The sequence below is a fragment of the Callorhinus ursinus genome, unplaced genomic scaffold (assembly GCF_003265705.2).
Source record: "Callorhinus ursinus isolate GAN/ISIS: 27379988/994484 unplaced genomic scaffold, GSC_fseal_2.0 scaffold16, whole genome shotgun sequence".
Lineage (NCBI taxonomy): Eukaryota > Metazoa > Chordata > Mammalia > Carnivora > Otariidae > Callorhinus > Callorhinus ursinus.
Window position 1 is genome coordinate 247,358 of NW_027397078.1, and position 21,866 is coordinate 269,223.

Consider the following 21,866-nt stretch of genomic DNA (forward strand, 5'->3'; position numbering starts at 1 on the left):
ATGTCTGTTGGCTGTCTGGATGTCTTTGGAGAAATGTCTGTTCATGTCTTCTGTCCATTTTTAAATTAGATTGTGTTTTCATTGTTAAGTTGTGTAAGTTCTTTATATATTTTGGAGACTAACCCTTTATCGGGTATGTCACTTGCAAATATCTTCTCCCATCCCATAGGTTGCCTTGTCATTTTGTTGATTGTTTCCTTTGCTGTGCAGAAGCTTTTTTTCATTTTGATATAGTCCCAATAGTTTAATTTTGATTTTATTTCTCTTGCCTCAGGAGATATATCTAGAAAAATGTTGCTATAGCCAATATCAGAGAAATTAGTGCCTGTGTTCTATTCTAAGATTTTTATGGTTTCAGGTCTCAATTTAGGTTTTTCTTTATAGAGTTTTTATATATATATAGCATCATGTCATCGGCAAATAGTGAAAATTTTACTTCTTCCTTACCCATTTGGGTCCTTTTTATTTCTTTTATTGTCTGATTGCTCCGGCTAGGAATTCTAATGTTATGTTGAATAAAAATGTTGAGAGTGGACATCCTCCTCTTATGCCTGATATTAGAGGAAAAGCTCTCAATTTTCCACTATCGAGTATGATGTTAGTTGTGCATTTCTCATATGTGGACTTTATTATATTAAAGTATGTTTTCTCTAAACTTACTTTGTAGGGAGTTTTGTAATGAATGGATGTTATACTTTGTCAGTGCTTTTTCTGCATTGAGATGATCATATGGTTTTTATCCTTTATCCTGTTAATGTGATGTATCACATTGATTGATTTACAAATATTGAACCACACTTGCATCTCTGGAATAAATCTGACTTGATCATGGTGAATGATTTTTTTAATGTGTTTTTGGATTTGGTTTGCCAATATTTTGTTGAGGAATTTTGCTACTGTGTTCATCAGACATACTGCCCTGTAGTTTTCTTTTCTTTTCTTTTCTTTCTTTCTTTCTTTTTTTTTTTTTTTTTGGTAGTGGCTACTTCTGGTTTTGGTATCAGGATAATGCTGGCATTGTAGAATGAATTTGGAAGCTTTCCTTCCTCTTTTAGTTTTTGGAATAGTTTGAGAAGAATAGGTATTGTCTCATATTTAAATGTTTGGTAGAATTCACCTGTGAGGACATCTGGTCCTGAGCTTCCATTTGTTGGGAGTTTTTTGATTACAGATTCAGTTTCATTTCTAGTAATTGTTTTTTCCAATATTCTGTTTATTCCTGATTCAGTTTGGGCAGGTTATATGTTTCTAGGAATTTATCCATTTCTTCTAGGTTGCCCAATTTGTTGGCATATAATTTTTCATAATATTCCCTTTAATACTTTGTATTTCTGTGGTGTTGGTTATTATTTCTCCTCCTTCATTTCTAATTTTATTTATTTCAGTTCTCTCTTCTTTTTTTGATGAGTCTGGCTAAAGGCTTATCAATTTTGTTGATCTTTTCAAAGAGCAAGCTCCTGGTTTCATTTATCTTTTATTTGGTCTCTATTTCATTTATTTTTGTTCTAATCTTTATTATTTCCCTTCTTTGACTGGCTTGGGCTTTGTTTTTCTTCTTTATCTGGCTCCTTTAGGTGTAAGGTTAGGTTATTTATTTGAGATTTTTCTTGCTTCTTGAGGTAGGTCTGCGTTGTTATAATCTTCCCTCTTAGAACAGCTTTTGCTGCATTCCAGAGATTTCGGACTGTCATATTTCCATTTTCATTTGTCTCCATGTATTTTTTTATTTCCTCTTTGATTTTTTCGGTTTACCCATTAATTGTTATTAGCATGTTATTTAGCCTTCATGTATTTGTGTTCTTTCCAGATATTTTCTTGTGATTGATTTCCAGCTTCATACTGTTGTGGTGAGAAAAGATGCATGAAATTATTTCAATCTTTTTGAATTATTGAGACTTGTTTTGTGGCCTAACATGTAATCTATTATAATGTTCCATATGCACCTAAAAAGAATGTGTATTCTGCTGTTTTTGGATAGAATGTTCTGAATTTATCTGTTAAATTCATCTGATCCAATGTGTCATTCCAAATCTTTCCAAATCTGGGGAAGGAAACAGAGATCCAGATCCAGAAGGCACAGAGAGCCCCCAAAAAATCAACCCAAGGAGGTCCATACCAAGACACATTAAAGACAAAATTAAAATAGCAAAATATAGTGATACAGAGAAAAAATTAAAATAGTAAGAGAAAAGAAAAGAGTTATATGTAAGGGGAACTCTACAAAGGAGATCCCTGTGGCCACTGTGGGGTTTTAGTTGGGCAGTGTCAGCAGTCAGACAAGATATGTGCCCTCGGTCCATTTGCTGGGGCTAGAGTCACACTGAACTACAGAGTGCTCTCCCTGCATTGTCCCCTAAGAGGCTTTTGTTGATGGGCGGGACCTGCAAGGAAACCATATGCCTGCCCCCAGTTCTTCTGCAGGGATTACAGTAACCCTGAACTTCAGGGCTCTCTCCCTGTGCTGTGCGCAGAGAGGTTCTTGTTGGTGGGTGGGGCTGGCTGTCAGAATAGATGCCTGCCCTTATCTGTCTACTGGGGCTGCAAAAGGCATTGATCAGCAGGCACTCTCTCCACAATGCCAGTTATAAGGTTCAGCTGCTGAGACTGGTGGAAACACATAAAGGTTTCCTTCCACTCTCCTCAGGGCAGGAGTTACTTTGGAGTTGCACCAATCCCTACTGGGACTGAATGTTCACGCTCGTTCCAGAAGTTGTCTGTCTAGGGTGCGGAAAGGAATGGAGAAATGGTGCCTTCCAGCTCTTTTGTTTTTGAAGTCTCCTAAAGATCCCTGCCCCTCCAGCATGTTTTCTGAGGTTAGTAAATAATTCTCCTTTGGTATATCCCAGGCACTTTTCAAACTGCTGCTTCTATGCTGTATCTCTGTGGGGTTGTTTGTTGTGCTGTCTCTTTAAGGGTGGAGACTCAGTTTCCTATTGCCCTCTGATCTCCCAGAGCCAAGCCTGCTGGATTTTTTAAAAAGATTGTATTTACTTATTGGACACACACACACACACACACACACACACAGAGCACAAGCAGGGGGAGCAGCAGTCAGAGGGAGAGGGAGAAGTAGGCTCCCCACTGAGCAGAGAGCCCAACACAGGGCTCAATCCCAGGACCCTGGGATCATGACCTGAGCTACAGGCAGACACTTAACCAACTGAGCCACCCAGGCACCCCAAGCCCGCTGATTTTTATTTTTTTTTATTTTTTTTAAAGATTTTATTTATTTATTTGAGAGAGAGAGAATGAGAGATAGAGAGCATGAGAGGGAAGAGGGTCAGAGGGAGAAGCAGACTCCCCGCTGAGCAGGGAGCCCGATGTGGGACTCGATCCCGGGACTCCAGGATCATGACCTGAGCCGAAGGCAGTCGCTCAACCAACTGAGCCACCCAGGCGCCCGCCCGCTGATTTTTAAAGTACCCGGAGTTAAGCCCCATTGGTTGTAAAAACTCACGGTTAAGCCCCGCTGGTTTTCAAAGCCAAATGTTATGGGGGCTTGTCTTACCAGCACAGGTCCCCTGTGCCTGAGGTGCCTGGTGTGGGATCTGCTCTCCCTTCTCCATGTTTGTTGTGTCCCTCTTGTTTGTAGTTTGCCTCCCAGGGAGTTTGGTTCTTGACTGCATCTCTGCCACACCTACCATGTTTTCAATATGACCTCCTCTCTATGTTTTACTGTGGAAAGTCTGTTCTGCCAGTCTTTGGGTCATTTTCTGGGTTGGGTGCACTGATGTGGCTGTTATCCAGGTGTGCCTTTGGTAGGAGACGAACTTAGGATCCTCCTGCCTCACTATCTTCCTAACCGCCATCTATTTTGAAATAATTTCAAGCTTACAAAAAGGTTGAAAAAACAGTAGTACATGGAACTCTTGTTTATACTTGACCCAAGTAGCTTAATTGTTAACATTTTGCAATTTATTCTCTTTCTTTTCCCCTCTCTCTGTCTCCCGATTTCCTTCTCTCCATCTCTGTTGCTCTCTCTTACTCCCTTTTTCTTTTTCTGCTTACACCACACACAGATACACATACATACAAATTTTTCTAAACTATTTGAGAGCTGCAGACATGTCCTTTTACCCCTAAGCACTTTATTCTATTTTTTTTAAGATTTATTTATTTGACAGAGAGAGACACCGCGAGAGAGGGAACACAAGCAGGGGGAGTGGGAGAGGGAGAAGCAGGCTTCCAGCCAAGCAGGGAGACTGATGCGGGGCTCAATCCCAGGACCCCGGGATCATGACCTGAGCCGAAGGCAGACACTTAACGACTGAGCCACCCAGGCGCCCCTCCCCTAATCACTTTAGTGTAACTTTTGCATAAACACACTACAATTACCAAAATCAATGCATTAACATTGATACTATACTATTGTATATCTCATTTATAGACCTTATTCAAATGTGGCCAATTATCTCAATAATGTCATTTATAAAAATTTTTTAAATTTTATAATTGTTCTCTCCAATCTAGTATCACACATTGTATTTAGTTGTTATTTCACTTTATTCTTCTTCAGTCTGAAACGAGTCCTCAAACGTATTGTCTTGTACAACCATAATGGTTTTGAGAAGTATGAACCATTTATTAGAGTGTCCCTCAACTTGAGTTTACCTGATTTTCCATTTTTGTGATTAGATTCAGCTTATGCATTTCTGCAAGGAAGACCACAAAGTATTAATATATCCTTCTCAGGGGCGCCTGGGTGGCTCAGTTGGTTAAGCGACTGCCTTCGGCTCAGGTCATGATCCTGGAGTCCCGGGATCGAGTCCCGCATCGGGCTCCCTGCTCGGCGAGGAGCCTGCTTCTCCCTCTGACCCTCTCCCCTCTCATGTACTCTCTCTCCCATTCTCGCTCTCTCAAATAAATAAATCTTTAAAAAAAATATATATATATATCCTTCTCAGTGCATTATATCAATTAGCACATGATATCCGTTTATTCCCTCATTGGTGATACTAAATTTGATCTCTTGGGTAAGGTTGTATTCATCAGATTACTGAATGTAAAGTTAATGTTTTCTCTTTGTGCACTTAAATATTTTGTGTGGAGATACCTGGAGGCTATGGAAATACCCTGTTCTAATCATCCATTGATGTTTCTTGACTGAATCCATTAACACATAACGGTTTAAAAATTATGTGTTTCTTTTTTTATTCTTTTACCACATATACAACTTGATTTACTTTTATGGGGGCGATTCACATATTCACAACTTAGTGGCACTAAATACATTCACCGTTTTATGCAACCACGATATCTGTTTAATTCCAAAGCATTTTCATCATGCCAAAATAAAATTCTGTATCCATTAAACAGTTATTTCCCATTCCTCTCTCTCCCCAGTCCCTGGAAACCTTCAATCTGCTTTCTGTTTCTTTGGATTTACCTATACTATATATTTCATGTAAATGAAATCATACAAAATATGATCTTTTGTCAGGTTCCTTTCACTCAGCAACGTTTCCATGCTCATCCATATTATGGCATCTATCAGTACTTGTTACAGCTGAATAAGAGTCCATTTTATGTACATACTACAATTTGTATATACATTAATCCCTTGATTACATTTTGATTATTTCTATATTTTGGCTAGTGTGAATAATGTTGCTATAAACATTCATGTATAAGTATCTGTTGAACACCTGTTTTCAATTCTTTTGGTTTTATATCTAGGTGTAGAATCACTCAGTTACATGGTTGTTCTATGTTTAACTTTTGTGTTCATTTTTTAAAATTTTTGTTATGTTAATCACCATACATTACATCATTAGTTTTTGATGTACTGTTCCATGATTCATTGTTTGTGTATAACACCCAGTGCTCCATGCAGTACGTGCCCCCTTTAACACCCATCGCCAGGCTAACCCATCCCCTCACCCCCCTTCCCTCTACAACCCTCAGTTTGTTTCTCAGAGTCCATAGTCTCTCATGGTTCATCTCCCCTTCCGATTTCCCCCTCTTCATTTTTCCCTTCCTAATATCTTCTTCTTTTTTTATTTAACATGTAATGTATTATTTGTTTCAGAGGTACAGGTCGGTGATTCAACAGTCTTACACAATTCACAGCACTCACCATGGCACATACCCTCCCCAATGTCTATCACCCAGCCACCCCATCCCTCCCACCCCCCACTACTCCAGCAACTCTCAGTTTGTTTCCTGAGATTAAGAATTCCTCATAGCAGTGAGATCATATGATACATGTCTTTCTCTGATTGACTTATTTCGCTCAGCATAATACCCTCCGGTTCCATCCACATCATTGCAAATGGCAAGATTTCATTAGTTTGGATGGCTGCATAATATTCCATTGTATATATATACCACATCTTCTTTATGCATTCATCTGTTGATGGACATCTTGGCTCTTTCCGTAGTTTGGCTATTGTGGACATTGCTCCTATAAACATCGGGGTGCACGTACCCCTTCAGATCCCAACATTTGTATCTTTGGGGTAAACACCCAGTAGTGCAATTCCTGGGTCATATGGTAGCTCTATTTTCAACTTTTTGAGGAACCTCCATACTGTTTTCCAGAGTGGCTGCACCAGCTTGCATTCCCACCAACAGTGTAGGGAGGGTTCCCCTTTCTCCACATCCCCGCCAACATCTGTCGTTTCCTGACTTGTTAATTTTAGCCATTCTGATTGGTGTGAGGTGGTATCTCATTGAGGTTTTGATTTGGATTTCCCTGATGCCGAGTGATGCTGAGCACTTTTTCATGTGTCTGTTGGCCATTTGGATGTCTTCTTTGCAGAAATGTCTGTTCATGTCTTCTGCCCATTTCTTGATTGGATCATTTGTTCTTTGGGTGTTGAGTTTGGTAAGTTCTTTATAGATTTTGAATACTAGCCCTTTATCTGATATGTCATTTGCAAATATCTTCTCCCATTCTGTTGGTTGTCTTTTGGTTTTGTTGACTGTTTCTTTTGCTGTGCAAAAGCTTTTTCTCTTGATGAAGTCCCAGTAGTTCATTTTTGCCCTTGCTTCCCTTGCCTTTGGTGAAGTTTCTAGGAAGCTGCTGCGGCTGAGATCAAAGAGGTTGTTGCCTGTGTTCTCCTTTAGGAGTTTGATGGACTCCTGTCTCACGTTTAGGTCTTTCACCCATTTTGAGTCTGTTTTTGTGTGTGGTGTAAGGAAATGGTCCAGTTTCCTTCTTTTGCATATGGCTGTCCAATTTTCCCAACACCAATTGTCTTTTTTCCATTGGATATTCTTTCCTGCTTTATCGAAGATTAGTTGACCGTAGAGTTGAGGGTCCTTTTCTGGGCTCTCTATTCTGTCCCATTGATCTATGTGTCTGTTTATGTGCCAGTACCATACTGTCTTGATGATGACAGCTTTGTAATAGAGCTTGAAGTCCAGAATTGTGATACCACCAGCTTTGCTTTTCTTTTTCAACATTCCTCTGGCTATTCGGGGTCTTTTCTGGTTCGATACAAACTTTAGGATTATTTGTTTCATTTCTTTGAAAAAAGTTGATGGTATTTTGATAGGGATTGTATTAAATGTGTAGATTGCTCTACGTAGCATTGACATCTTCACAGTAATTGTTCTTCCAATCCATGAGCATGGAACGTTTTTCCATTTCTTTGTGTCTTCCTCAATTTCTTTCGTGAGTATTTTATAATTTTCTGAGTACAGATTCTTTGCCTCTTTGGTTAGATTTATTCCTAGGTGTCTCATGGTTTGGGGTGCAATTGTAAATGGGATCAACTCCTTAATTTCTCTTTCTTCTGTCTTGTTGTTGGTGTATAGGAATGCCACTGATTTCTGTGCATTGATTTTATATCCTGCCACTTTACTGAATTCCTGTATGAGTTCTAGCAGTTTTGGGGTGGAGTCTTTTGGGTTTTCCACATACAGTATCATATCATCTGCAAAGAGTGAGAGTTTGACTTCTTCTTTGCCGATTCAGATGCCTTTTATTTCTTTTTGTTGTCTGATTGCTGTGGCTAGGACTTCTAATACTATGTTGAATAGCAGTGGTGATAGTGGACATCCCTGCCGCGTTCCTGACCTTAGGGGGAAAGCTCTCAGTTTTTCCCCATTGAGAATGATATTCGCTGTGGGCTTTTCATAGATGGCTTTTATGATATTGAGGTATGTACCCTCTATCTCTATACTCTGAAGAGTTTTGATCAAGAAAGGATGCTGTACTTTGTCAAATGCTTTTTCTGCATCTATTGAGAGGATCATATGGTTCTTGTTCTTTCTTTTATTAATGTATTGTATCACATGGATTGATTTGCAGATGTTGAACCAACCTTGCAGCCGAGGGATAAATTCCACTTGGTCGTGTGGTGAATAATCCTTTTAATGTACCGTTGAATCCTATTGGCTAGTATTTTGGTGAGAATTTTTGCATCCATGTTCATCACGTATATTGGTCTGTAATTCTCCTTTTTGATGGGGTCTTTGTCTGGTTTTGGAATCAAGGTAGTGGTGGCCTCATAAAACTTGTTTATAAGTTTTCCTTCCATTTCTATTTTTTGGAACAGTTTCAGAAGAATAGGTATTAATTCTTCTTTAAAGATTGGTAGAGGGGTTCCTGGGTGGCTCAGTCATTAAATGTCTGCCTTCAGCTCAGGTCATGATCCCAGCGTCCTCAGATTGAGTCCCACATCAGGCTCCCTGCTCTGCAGGAAGCCTGCTTCTCCCTTTCCCACCCCCCCACCGCTTGTGTTCCCTCTCTCACTGTCTTTTTTTCTATCAAAATAAATAAATAAAATCTTAAAAAATTATAAATGTTTGGTAGAATTCCCCTGGGAAGCCATCTGGCCCTGGGCTTTTGTTTGTTGGGAGATTTTTCATTACTGCTTCAATTTCCTTAGTGGTTATAGGTCTGTTCAGGTTTTCTATTTCTTCCTGGTTCTGTTTTGGTAGTTGATACCTCTCTAGGAATGCATCCATTTCTTCCAGATTATCTAATTTGCTGGCATAGAGTTGCTCATAATATGTTCTTATAATTGTATTTCTTTGGTGTTGGTTGTGATCTCTCCTCTTTCATTCATGATTTTATTTATTTGGGTCTTTTCTCTTTTCGTTTTGATAAGTCTGGCCAGGGGTTTATCAATCTTGTTAATTCTTTCAAAGAACCAGTTCGTAGTTTTGTTGATGGGTTCTACTGTTCTTTTGGTTTCTATTTCATTGATTTCTGCTCTGATCTTTCTTATTTCTCTTCTCCTGCTGGGTTTAGGCTTTATTTGCTGTTCTTTCTCCAGCTCCTTTAGGTGTAGGGTTAGGTTGTGTATTTGAGACCTTTCTTGTTTCTTGAGAAAGGCATGTATTGCTATATACTTTCCTCTTAGGACTGCCTTTGCTGCATCGCAAAGATTTTGAACAGTTGTGTTTTCATTTTCATTTGTTTCCATGAATTTTTTTATTTTATTTTAAAGATTTTATTTATTTATATGAGAGAGAGAGAATGAGAGATAGAGAGCATGAGAGGGAAGAGGGTCAGAGGGAGAAGCAGACTCCCTGCTGAGCACAGAGCCTGATGTGGGACTCGATCCCGAGACTCCAGGATCATGACCTGAGCCAAAGGCAGTTGCTTAACCAACTGATCTACCCAGGCACCCTCGATGAATTTTTTTAATTCTTCTTTAATTTCCTGGTTGACCCATTCATTCTTTAGTAGGATGCTCTTTATCCTCCATGTATTTGAGTTCTCTCCAACTTTCCTCTTGTGATTGAGTTCTAGTTTCAAAGCATTGTGTCTGAAAATATGCAGGGAATGATCCCAGTCTTTTGGCACTGGTTGAGACCTGATTTGTGACCTAGGATGTGATCTATTCTGGAGAATGTTCCACGGGCACTAGAGAGGAATGTGTATTTTGTTGCTTTGGGATAGAATGTTCTGAATATATCTGTGAAGTCCATGTGGTCCAGTGTGTCATTTAAAGTCTTTGTTTCCTTGCTGATCTTTTGCTTAGATGATCTGTCCATTTCAGTGAGGGGGGTGTTAAAGTCCCCCACTATTATTGTATTGTTGTCAATGTGTTTCTTTGCTTTTGTTATTAATTGGCTTATATAATTGGCTGCTCCCATGTTAGGGGCATAGATATTTACAATTGTTAGATCTTCTTGTTGGATAGACCCTTTAGGTATGATATAGCATCCTTCCTCATCTCTTAGTATAGTCTTGGGTTTAAAATCTAATTTGTCTGATATAAGGATTGCCACCCCAGCTTATTTTTGATGTCCATTAGGATGGTAAATGGTTTTCCACCCCCTCACTTTCAATCTGGGGGTGTCTTTGGGTCTAAAATGAGTCTCTTGCAGACAGCATATGGATGGGTCTTGTTTTTTTATCCAATCTGATAGCCTGTGTCTTTTGATTGGGGCATTTAGCCCATTTACATTCAGGGTAAGTATTGAAAGATATGAATTTAGTGCCATTGTATTGCCTGTAAGGTGACTGTTACTGTATATTGTCTGTGTTCCTTTCTGGTATATGTTACTTTAGGCTCTATTTGCTTAGAGGACCCCTTTCAATATTTTTTGTAGGGCTGGTTTGGTGTTTGCAAATTCTTTTAGTTTTTGCTTGTGCTGGAAGCTTTTTATCTCTCCTTCTATTTTCAGTGACAGCCTAGCTGGATATAGTATTTGGCTCCATATATTTCTCATTTAGTGCTCTGAATCTATCATGCCAGTCCTTTCTGGCCTGCCAGGTCTCTGTGGATAGGTCTATTGCCAATCTAATGTTTCTGCCATTGTAGGTTACAGATCTCTTGTCCCGAGCTGCTTTCAGGATTTTCTCTTTGTCTCTGAGACTTGTCAGTTTTACTATTAGATGGCGGGGTGTTGACCTATTTTTATTGATTTTGAGGGGGGTTCTCTGTGCCTCCTGGATTTTGATGCCTGTTTCCTTCCCCAAATTAGGGACATTTTCTGCTATAATTTGCTCCAATATACCTTCTTCCCCCTCTCTCTTTCTTCTTCTTCTGGGATCTCAATTGTTCTAATATTGTTTTGTCTTATGGTGTCACTTATCTCTCGCATTCTGCCCTCATGATCCAGTAGTTGTTTATCTCTCTTTTTCTCAGCTTCTTCATTTTCCATCATTTAGTCTTCTATATCACTAATTCTCTCTTCTGTCTCATTTATCATAGCAGTTAGAGCCTCCATTTTTTATTGCACCTCATTAATAGCCTTTTTGATTTTGACTTGGTTAGATTTTAGTTCTTTTATTTCTCTGGAAAGGGATTCTGTAGTATCTTCCATGTTTTTTTCAAGCCTAGCTAGTATCTTTAAAATCGTCATTCTGAACTCTAGTTCCAACATCTTACTAATGTCCGTATTGATTAGGTCCCTGGCAGTCAGTACTGCCTCTTGTTCTTTTTTTTGAGGTGATTTTTTCCGTCTTGTCATTTTGTCCAGAGGAGAATAGATGAATGAGAGAACAAAATGCTAACAGGGTAACAACGACCCCAGAAAAATATACACTAAACAAATCAGAAGAGACCTGAATCTGGGGAAAAAGGGAAAGAAGGGAAAAAAAAACATGATCAGGCTGGTGCATAGATCAGTGCCACACACTAGATTTTGGGCATATTTTGGTCTGTTAGAAGAAAGTGCCTCCCAAAATTTTAAAGAAAGAAAAAATTATTTATGTAGAAAAATAAGGGTAAATATGATGAAGGGATGAAATATGAGTGTAAAGATGAAAAGTATAAAAGATTTTATAAAAGGAATTGATAATATAAGACGTTGGTTAAAAAAAAGAAGAGGAATTAAAAAAGAAAGGGAGAGAATATGATCAGGCAGGAGACTAGAACAAAGCCATACACTAGAGATTTAGGGTATATTGTGGTCTGTTAGAAGAAACTGTATCCCAAAATTTTAAAGAGAGAACCATATATATGTGTATATATATACATATATATACACATATATATACACACACACCAAAAATAAGGTCAACTACTATGAAGGGATAGAATATGACTCGAAAAATAAAAAGATTTTTTTAAAAAGGGATCGATAAGATGTTGGTTGAAAAAGGGAAAAAAATTTAAAAAAAAGGAAAAGAAAAACAGAATTTAAAAAAAAATTAACTTTGAAAGACTAAAGAATGAGGGGGGAAAAAAGCCATGAATTCTATGTGCAGTATTCCCCTAGCGCTGGTGTTCTGCCGTTCTCATTGATCGGTAAACTTGGTCTTGGTGGGCTGTTCTTGCTGATCTTCTGGGGGAGGGGCCTGTTGCCGTGGTTCCCAAATGTCTTTGCCAGAGGTGGAATTGCCCCGCCCTTGCCAGTCTGGGCTATGTAATCTGCTCGGGTTTGCTCTCGGGAGCTTTTGTTCCCTGCAAGCTTTTGGTACAGCTTTGGAGGACGAGAGTGAAAATGGCAGCCTCCCATCATCCGCCCTGGAGGAGTCGAGACCTTGGGGCCCCACTCCTCAGTGAGCCCCCGGAGAAAAGCAGTCAGTCACTCCCATCTCCCTGGTCTCCCCCACACTCTGTGCTCACTCAGCCTGTGACCAAGCGTTTCTATCTCTGGCCCCCAACCCCGTGTGGAGTCTCTAAACCCAGCAGATCCCTGCGGTGCGCTCCCGCACCTCTCCTCCCGGGGGAGGAAGGGGAGTCTCCCCGGATCTGCCACTTGTTGGGTCCCTGCTAGAAGATCGGTGGCCCGACTGTGCCGTGGATCACGGTTTATGGCAACCCCGAGCTGAGAGCCTGCGCCTTGGCTCCGTCTCTGAAGTCGGCTTCCCCACTCCAATACCTGGGAGCTCTGGTGCACTCAGGCACCCCCGGTCTTTCTGTGACCCCGAGGGTCCTGAGACCACACTGTGCCAGTGAGGGTTCCACTCTCCGCTTAGCCACTGGAGCAACGTCTCTCAGCAGAGCCGACTTTTAAAAGTTCCGATTTTGTGCTCCGGGGCTCTAGCACTTGCTGGTAGCGGCTGACGGAGGCTCCCTCCACCACCATCTATCCTCCCGAATATTGCCTCGGATTCACTTCTCTGCACGTCCTACCTTCCAGAAAGTGGTCGCTTTTTTGTTCAGAGAGTTGTTGGTATTCTTTTCTTTGATCTCCTTTGAGTTCGTAGGTGTTCAGAATGGTTTGATACCTATCCCCAGCTTAATTTCTGGGACCAGACGAAATTTAGGTCTCCTACTCCTCCACCATCTTGCTCCTCCAATCAAAAATTATGTGTTTCTAATTCCATTATTTTCCCCATTTCCTGGTGAGGATTCTTCTGCAATGAAGAGCTTTTCTCTCACCCTCTTTTGTTATTCATGTCTTCATTCGTTTCAGTATGGGTTCATGGATATATAATTTATTCACTAGGTAATAACCCATGACCATCATGATTCATTTTGATGCTTGATTTTGCCTAGATTTGGTCACTGAAACCCCCTTGATTCCTGTTCCTGTGTCTCTTGGATATGTGTCCATTTTTCTTAGAAAACTTTTTTGGTGCAGCAAGATGTTCCAGGCTCTTTTTGTACTTTGGCTGTTCCAGCCCTGGAATCAGCCATTTTCCCAAGGAGCCCTGGTTTCTTACAGTATTGAATGGTATGTAGAATTGAGTCTGCACTTTTAACCACCATTTTCTACTGGCACTATTACTTGACAATTCCCTACATTTCCCTTAATTTCAGTTACCCAATATGTAGAATTGGAACAAAAATAGGACTTTTGTCATAGGTATGTTGCAAGGTTTAGACATAGTAAAGAAAGCATTTAGTAGAGTGCTTGGCACACAGGTAATATTTTAAAATGGGATAATTTGAGCATCATAGTAATAATAATAATAATAATAATAATGGATTATGACCCAGTGAACAAAATAAGAATCTATAGGTACATTTGAAAACAAGTGGTAACTATTTTTATCATTATTTTTTTACTATCAAATACTTCTGGGTGTCGATAAGATCCACCTCTGGGGAAAACCTCAGGATTACAGTATTTGTCTTGTCAAGTCAAGGCCAGTGCAAGCATTGCAGAGCCTGCAAGAATAGAAACATGAAGAATGATTCCAGAAGCAGACTTCAGGACTTGTTGACTGACAGACTTCAGTATTAGAGACAAAAAACAAGAAGTGAAGAATATCAACCACCTCTACAACCCCTGCTACTAGAACCCAGTACTTTCCTTATCATGGCCCTAATACCACTATGCTATAAACAGACAGTTATTTGTCTGCTCATTCATTAGACTGTGAACTGACAGATGTAACTTGTTTATGACTTACCCTTGACACTCAAAGCAGTGCTGGTCAGTATAGGAGACATTCATAAGTGTGTGCTGAAGGAAGGAAGGAAAGTGTTGAGCAGTTTCAAATAGCCAATTAGCATAACTAACAAGAGGAGGAAATTAAGGCTGACAAAAGTAGAGAAGCATCCTCAAAGCCATACACTTTTAAGAGATAGAGGTAGAATTCCATCCTGTTCTGACTCTAGAAGCCTTAAGCCCTAGCTGTATTGCTTCCTTGGGTGATGGGCCTTTCCAGAAAGATAAGTCTGCCCAATTTCCACATTTCCCAGAGTTCAAGTGGAAGCCCCGTATGGACCAGACTGTGTATCCTAGGCTGGTTCAAGGGTCAAGTAATTATTTCAGTAAATATTCATGGATCACTTACTATAGGTCTTTCAGGCTTTGGGGATACAGCTGAGAGCACAACAGTCAGATTCCCTGCTCCTGTTAATATTTCGTTCTAGTGTGTAGAGCTATACAATGAACAAAGGGACTCATAAAATTTTAAATGGTGGGGAAATCAAAGCTTGATTAACAAATGGAGAATCATCCAGCATGTGTGTGTTCAGAAGGAAGAGTGAATGTGGAGGTTAAGAGAGCTTGCTGGGTTCAGGGAACTTGGAGTAGTTTATATTAGCTGGAGGTAGAGTGGAATATATGCTGGGGGTTCAGTAGGAAATTAGAAAGTAGGATCCACAAGATGAGTCACGTAACTTCTCTGGGACTAAGTGTTTTTGACAAAAAAAGAGGGATGTAAACATCTGAGAAAATGTGTGGCAAATGTCTAAAGCTCAAATCTAGAAACATTAATGTTCTTTTCTGTTACTGAACAATAATGACAATTATAGCTGGTGTTTTTGAGTTTGCTATTTATTAGGCACTGTGCTAGTTGCTTTACATGTTTATTTATTCCTCTATAATGAAGAGTAGTGGGGATTTTTATAGTTTGCAATGTTGGGTAGCAGTAGATGGCAAGTATTAGGATTAAATCCCAATCTGTCTAATTTCAGAGAGCTTATTTTTTTGTCTGTTTGTGCTTTCCAGAGTGACACTCAGGCAAAGGGTGACAACCAAGATGAACTGAATAGCACAAAAAGTTTAAAAGGGCAGTTACAAAGATTAAATGACATAATGTTTTCAGAGTGTTTAGTAAAAGGGAAATCAATTAAGTTTATTATATTTCAGTCTTAGTTTTTAAACTTTTATATTTTCTTGAATTAATTTTTAGAAACACCATAGCAGCATGCCGTATTTTTTCAGTAATTTTATATGATTCCATTTGAAATGACCTTATTTGAGAAAAAGGTGATTAAATTAAATTGTTATGAACTACTAGTATGGATTTTGCATGTGTCATGTCAACCCTATTGTTATATCAGATGAATGACTGAGGTGCTGTTGAAAATGCTGTGCAAAGTCAGGCTTTAAAAAGAGAACTTTGGGGGTGCCTGGGTGGCTCAGTCGTTAAGCGTCTGCCTTCGGCTCAGGTCATGATCCCAGGGTCCTGGGATCGAGCCCCACATTGGGCTCCCTGCTCTGCTAGAAACCTGCTTCTCCCTCTCCTGCTCCCCCTGCTTGTGTTCCCTCTCTCGCTGTGTCTCTGTCAAATAAATAAATAAATAAAATCTTCAAAAAAAATTAAAAAAAGAGAACTTTGTTAGGTACAAGGTAGAGCTGCTAAAAATTTTCTGTTAATGAAATTCTCCCAGAAAGCCTCACAGTTGCATAGGAATTTTCTTGGAATCTGATCTCTAAAGCCATACAAATGGTGCCTACAAAAGTGGGTACTTTTACCATGTGTGGTCTCTATAAACTATTAATTTGTTATAATAGCAAAATTCAGTTATTGCCACCATATTTCCAGAAGTTTTTCCCTGGATATGCAAAACCAATGAGACATGGTCTATTGCAATCATGGATCTCACAATCTTGTGTTGCGGACAGATACATAAATGAAAAAATAAAGGAACTCTAGACTCTGAAATAAAAATCTGTACAGGTTACCATGGGAATCCAAGGCAGGGACATAGATCAGTAAACCATAGAAATGAACAGAGAACTATCCCAAATTGTAGGATAAGTGATACCATACAGTGTTTGTCTTTGTCTGGCTTATTTCACTTAGCATAATGCCCTCCAGCTTCACCTGTGTTGTCATAAACGGCTCTATGTCCTTCTTTTTTATGGCTGAATATAAATATATGTAACATTTTCTTTGTCTATTCATCTATTGATGGCTACTTAAGTTGTTTCCATATCTTGGCATTTGTGAATAATGCTACAATGAACATGGGAGTGCAGATATCTCTTTGAGATAGTGATTTTTTTTCCTTTGGATATATATCCACAAGTGGGATTATTGGATCATGTGGTAGTTCTATTTTTAATTTTTTACAGAATCTTCATATGGTTTTCCATAATAGCAGTACCAATTTACATTCCCACCACCAGTATGCAATGATTCCCTTTTCTCCACAGCCTTGTTTACATTTGTTATCGCTTGTATTGTTGGTAATAGCTACTCTTACAGGTGTGAAATGATATCTCATTGTGGTTTTGATTTGCATTTCCCTGATGATTAGTGATATTGAGCACCTTCTCATGTACCTGTTGGCCATTTGTATTACTTCTCTGGAAAAATGACTGCTTAGGTCCTTTACCCATTTATTTGTTTTTTTTTTTTATTGAGTAGCATGAATTTCTTATATATTTTGGATATTAAACCCTTATCAGATATATGGTTTGCAAATATCTTCTCCCATTCCATAGGTTGCCTTTTCATTTTGTGGATGGTTTCCTTTTCTGAGCAGAAACTTTTTAGTTTGATGTAGTCACATTTGTTTATTTTTGCTTTTGTGCTTGTGGTTTTGTTCTCAGATTCAAAAAAAAATGTTGTCAAGACAGATGTCAAAGAACCTTCTCCTTATGTTTCTTCTAGGAGTTTTATAATTTCTTGTCTTAGATTTAAGTCTTTAATCAATTTTGTTTTAATTTTTGTGAGTGGTATAAGATAGGGGTCCAGTTTCATTCTTTTACATGTGTACATCCAGTTTTCCTATCAGTATTTATTGAAGAGACTGTCCCCATTGTGCATTCTTGGCACCTTTGTCAAAGATCAGTTGATCAAATGTGTGGGGGCTTATTTCTGGGCTCTCTATTCTGTTCCATTGATCTATATGTCTGTTTTTATGCCAGTAACATTCTAGTTTGATAACTCTAGCTTTGTGATACAGTTTCAAATTAAATGTGATGTCTCCTCTCAAGACTGATTTGACTATTCAAGGTCTTTTGTAGTTCCCATGAATTTTAGGACTGGTTTTTCTGTTTCTGTGAAAAAATGCCATTGAAATTTTGATAGAGACTGCATTGAATCTGTAGATCATTTCTCAAAAACTGTTAGAACTAATCAGCAAATTCAGTGAAACTGCAGGATGCAAGATCAACATGCAAAAATCGATTGCATTTCTATACACTAACAATAAAATAACTGAAAGAGAAATAAAGAAAATAATGCCTTTTACAGTACCATCAAAAACAATAAAATACTTAGGAATGAATTTAACCAAGCAAGAGAAAGACCTGTAACACACTGATGGAAGAAATTGAAGAAGTTCCAAATAAATGGAAAGATATACCATGTTTTGGGATTGGAGGAATTTATATCATTGAAATATCCAGGGATTGGGATATTTGCTCCCTGCGTGGCTCTGTCACAACCGATGAGTGGGGAATTGGATTTACTTCTGTGGGCTGAAATTAGGATGGAATAGATCACCTCCTTCCTTGGCTCCAGTGAAACCACATGGGAGGTGGTGAGTTGGTGAGGTATAGTTTTTTCCTTTAGTGTTTGTCTGTAGTAGGGTGGGAATTGCCAGAAAAATTTTATGCTAGTAGGCCACCCGCTTCCTGGCCTTTTGCCTTGGGGAAACGGGCTTTCCTTAGAGCTTTGTAGCTGTTTGTAGTTTAGGTTGGAGACTTATGCAGCATTCTGTTCTGGATATATGTAAGGCAGTAAGGAAACCCTGAGAACTCATTTCTGTGTTGTTCTTCAAGTTCCAAAGTCCCTCTGATGTCTTCTTTCTTTCCACTTTTCTGAGTCTTTCAATGTCTACTTATTGTTATATCCAGGGTTTTTAGTTGTAAGAGGGAGGACCTAGGAAGAAAAGAGCTACTCTAACTTGGCCAGATTCAACTTATATAACTTTAAAAACAGGGAAATCTAATATGCTAGAAGTCAGGATAGTGGCTACCGTTCAGGGAATAATGACTGGAAGGGTAGTGATAAAAGTACTGTTTCTTGATCTGGCCAATAATTATACATGTCTGTTCAATTTGTGGGAATTTGTTGAAATGTATTATGATTTGCATGCTTTTTCTCATAGATGCCATTTTTTGATGACTTTTTTTAAGATTTTATTTTATTAGAGAGAGAGTGCACAAGAGCAAGGGGAGGGGCAGAGGAAGAAGCAGACGCCCCGCTGAGCAGGGAGCCCGATGCGGGGCTCAATCCCAGGACCCTGAGATCATGACCTGAGAGGAAGGTGGATGCTTAACCGACTGAGCCACCCAGGTGCCCCTCGGTTAAATGTTTTGATGATGATGTAGGCATATTATTTGAAATGAAATTATATGTACTACCTAATGTCAAGCATAAAGAACAATTTACAGAGTATATGGTATTTCTACATATTTTTGTGAAGATATTTGTGAATGTGTCTGTGTGTGTTATACACAGATAAAAGTATGGAAGGCTACACTATAAAATATTGACAGTGGTCACCTCTGAGCAGAGACACTTTAGTTTTTTTTCCCCTCTTTCTAATATATATTGTTATATTCTGAATTTCTTACCATGGGCAGGAGATTCTTATTTTTTCAATTTATCTTATTTCTAATTAAATATATAATTGCATTTATAAAAGCTAACATTGTTTTTACCACACTGGGTGAGCATAGTGTGTATTCAACAGAGATCTGTTGAATGAATTAGTTATGCATTACTCACATATTCAAAGGCATATATTAAATGCTCACTATCTGTCATACATTCTGATTTCAGAAATAAGTGTACTCACTCTTAAGAACATTGCTGCCTCAAAAATTCAACTCCTCTAGCAGTGTTTTTTTTTTCACAGTTCAAGTAGTTAAGAGGGCATTTTTTTATTATGTTAGTCACCATACAGTACTTCATTAGTTTTTGATGTAGTGTTCCATGATTCATTGTTTGTGTATAACACCCAGTGCTCCATGCAGTACGTGCCTTCCTTAATACCCATCACCGGGCTAACCCATCCCCCCACCCCCTCCCCTCTAACACCCTCAGTTTGTTTCTCAGAGTCCATAGTCTCTCATGGTTCGTCTCCCCCTCTGGTTCCGCCCTTTCAGTTTTCTCTTCCTTCTCCTCATGTCCTTCCTGCTATTCCTTATGTTCTACATATGAGTGAAACCATATGATAATTGCCTTTCTCTGCTTGACTTATTTCACTTAGCATAATCTCCTCCAGTCCCATCCATGTCGATGCAAAAGTTGGGTATTCACCCTTTCTGATGGCTGAGTAATATTCCATTGTATATATGGATACAGATGTAGTAAAAAGAAGGGCCATATGCACCTCAATGTTCATAGCAGCAATGTCCACAATTGCCAAACTGTGGAAGGAGCCGAGATGCCCTTCAATAGATGAATGGATCTAGCAGTGTTTTTATGCATATTTAGCCTATTACCTGAATAAGAATCTAATGTATTGAAAAAAATTTCCCAGTAATTTATAAAATTGAGGCAACATATACATAACACAAAATTTATGTTTTTTTTTTACCATCAGTCAACCTACAAATGCATAATGATATGTATCCATTATTGTAGTATCATACAGAATAGTTTCATTGCCCTAAAAATGCTCTCTGCTCTGCCTGTTTATCCCTCCTTCTTTCCCCTGGCAACCACTGATCCTTATACTGTCTCCATAGTTCTACCTTTTCCAGAATGTCATGTAGCTGGAATCATCCAGTATGTAGCCATTTCAGTTTGGCTTATTTCATGAAGTAATATGCATTTAAAGTTATTTCATGTCTTTCTATTGGTTGACAGTTTCTTTCCTTTTAGTGCTGAATAATGTTTCATTGTCTGAATGTACCACAATTTATTTATCCATTCACCCACTGCAGAACATCTTGATTGCTTCTAAGTTTTGGCAATTGTGAATTAAGCTGTTACAAACATTTGTGTGCAGATTTTTATGTGGTTATGTTTTCAGTTTATTTGGGCAAATACCAAGGAGCATGATTACTAGATCATATGGTAAGAAAGTTTTGTAAGTAACTGCCAAACTGTCTTTCAAACTGGGCCATTTTTTATTCTCACCAGTAATGAATGTGAGTTCCTGTTGCTCCACATTCTTGCTAGCATTTGGTGTTGCCTGTGTTTTGGATTTGGCCATTCTAATAGGTGTGGAATTATATCTCGTTGTTTAATGTCTTCATATGCTTATTTGCCATCTGTATATCTTCTTTGGTGAGGTGTCTATTCAGACCTTTTCCCCTTTTTAAGTTGGGCTTTGTTTTTTAAGCTTTATTGAGGCATAATTGATATACACAAATTTACATACTTAATTTATACATTTTGATGAGTTTAGGCACATGTGTATACCCACAATATCATTACCACAGTCAAAGTACTAAATATATCCATCATAACCAAAACTATCCTTGCACTCTTTAGTAGGTTTGTCTGTGTGTGTCGGGGGGGAAGTGATAAGAACATTTAACATGAGATGTATCCTCTTATATTTTAAAATGCACAATACTGTATTGTTAACTCTAAGTAATACATTGTACAATGGATCTCATTGTTGAGTTTTAAAGATTCTTTGTGTGTTTAGGATAACAGTTCTTTAGCAGATGTGTTTTTTGAAAATATTTTCTCCCAGTCTTTGGCTTGTCTTACTCTCTTGGCATTGTCTCTTGAAGAGCAGAAGTTTTTCATTTTTGTTTTAATTAAGTCCAATTATTTATTTTATAGATTATGCCTTTGGTGTTGTATCTAAAAAGTTATCATTATACTCCAGGTCACCTAGATTGTCTCCTATGTTATCTTCTAAGAGTTTTATAGTTTTTTTTTTTACAGATAGGTCAAGGTCCATTTCTTTGTTTTTATTTAAATTCTAGTAAGTTAACAAACAGTGTGATATTAGTTTCAGGTGTACAATATAGTGATTCAGCACTTCCATACAACACCCGGTGCTCATCACAAGTGAACTCCTTAATGCCCTCACCTATTTAATCCATACCCCCCTCCACTCCCCTATGGTAACCGTCAGTTTGTTCTCTATAGTTAAGAGTCTGTTTCTTGGTTTGTCTGTCTCTCTTTTTTTCCTTGTGCTCATTTGTTTTGTTTCTTTTTTAATTAATTAATTTTTTAAAAAATTTAAATTTTATTTTATTGTTATGTTAATCACCATACATAATTTTTAAAATTTTTTCTTTAAATTCAATTTAGTTAACATATAGTGTATTATTAGTTTCAGGGGTAGAATTTAGTGATTTATCAGTTGCATATCAGTGCTCATTATATCAGGTGCTCTCCTTAACGCCCATCACTTAATTATCCCTTCCCCCCACCCACCTCTCCTCCAGCAACCCTGTTTATTTCC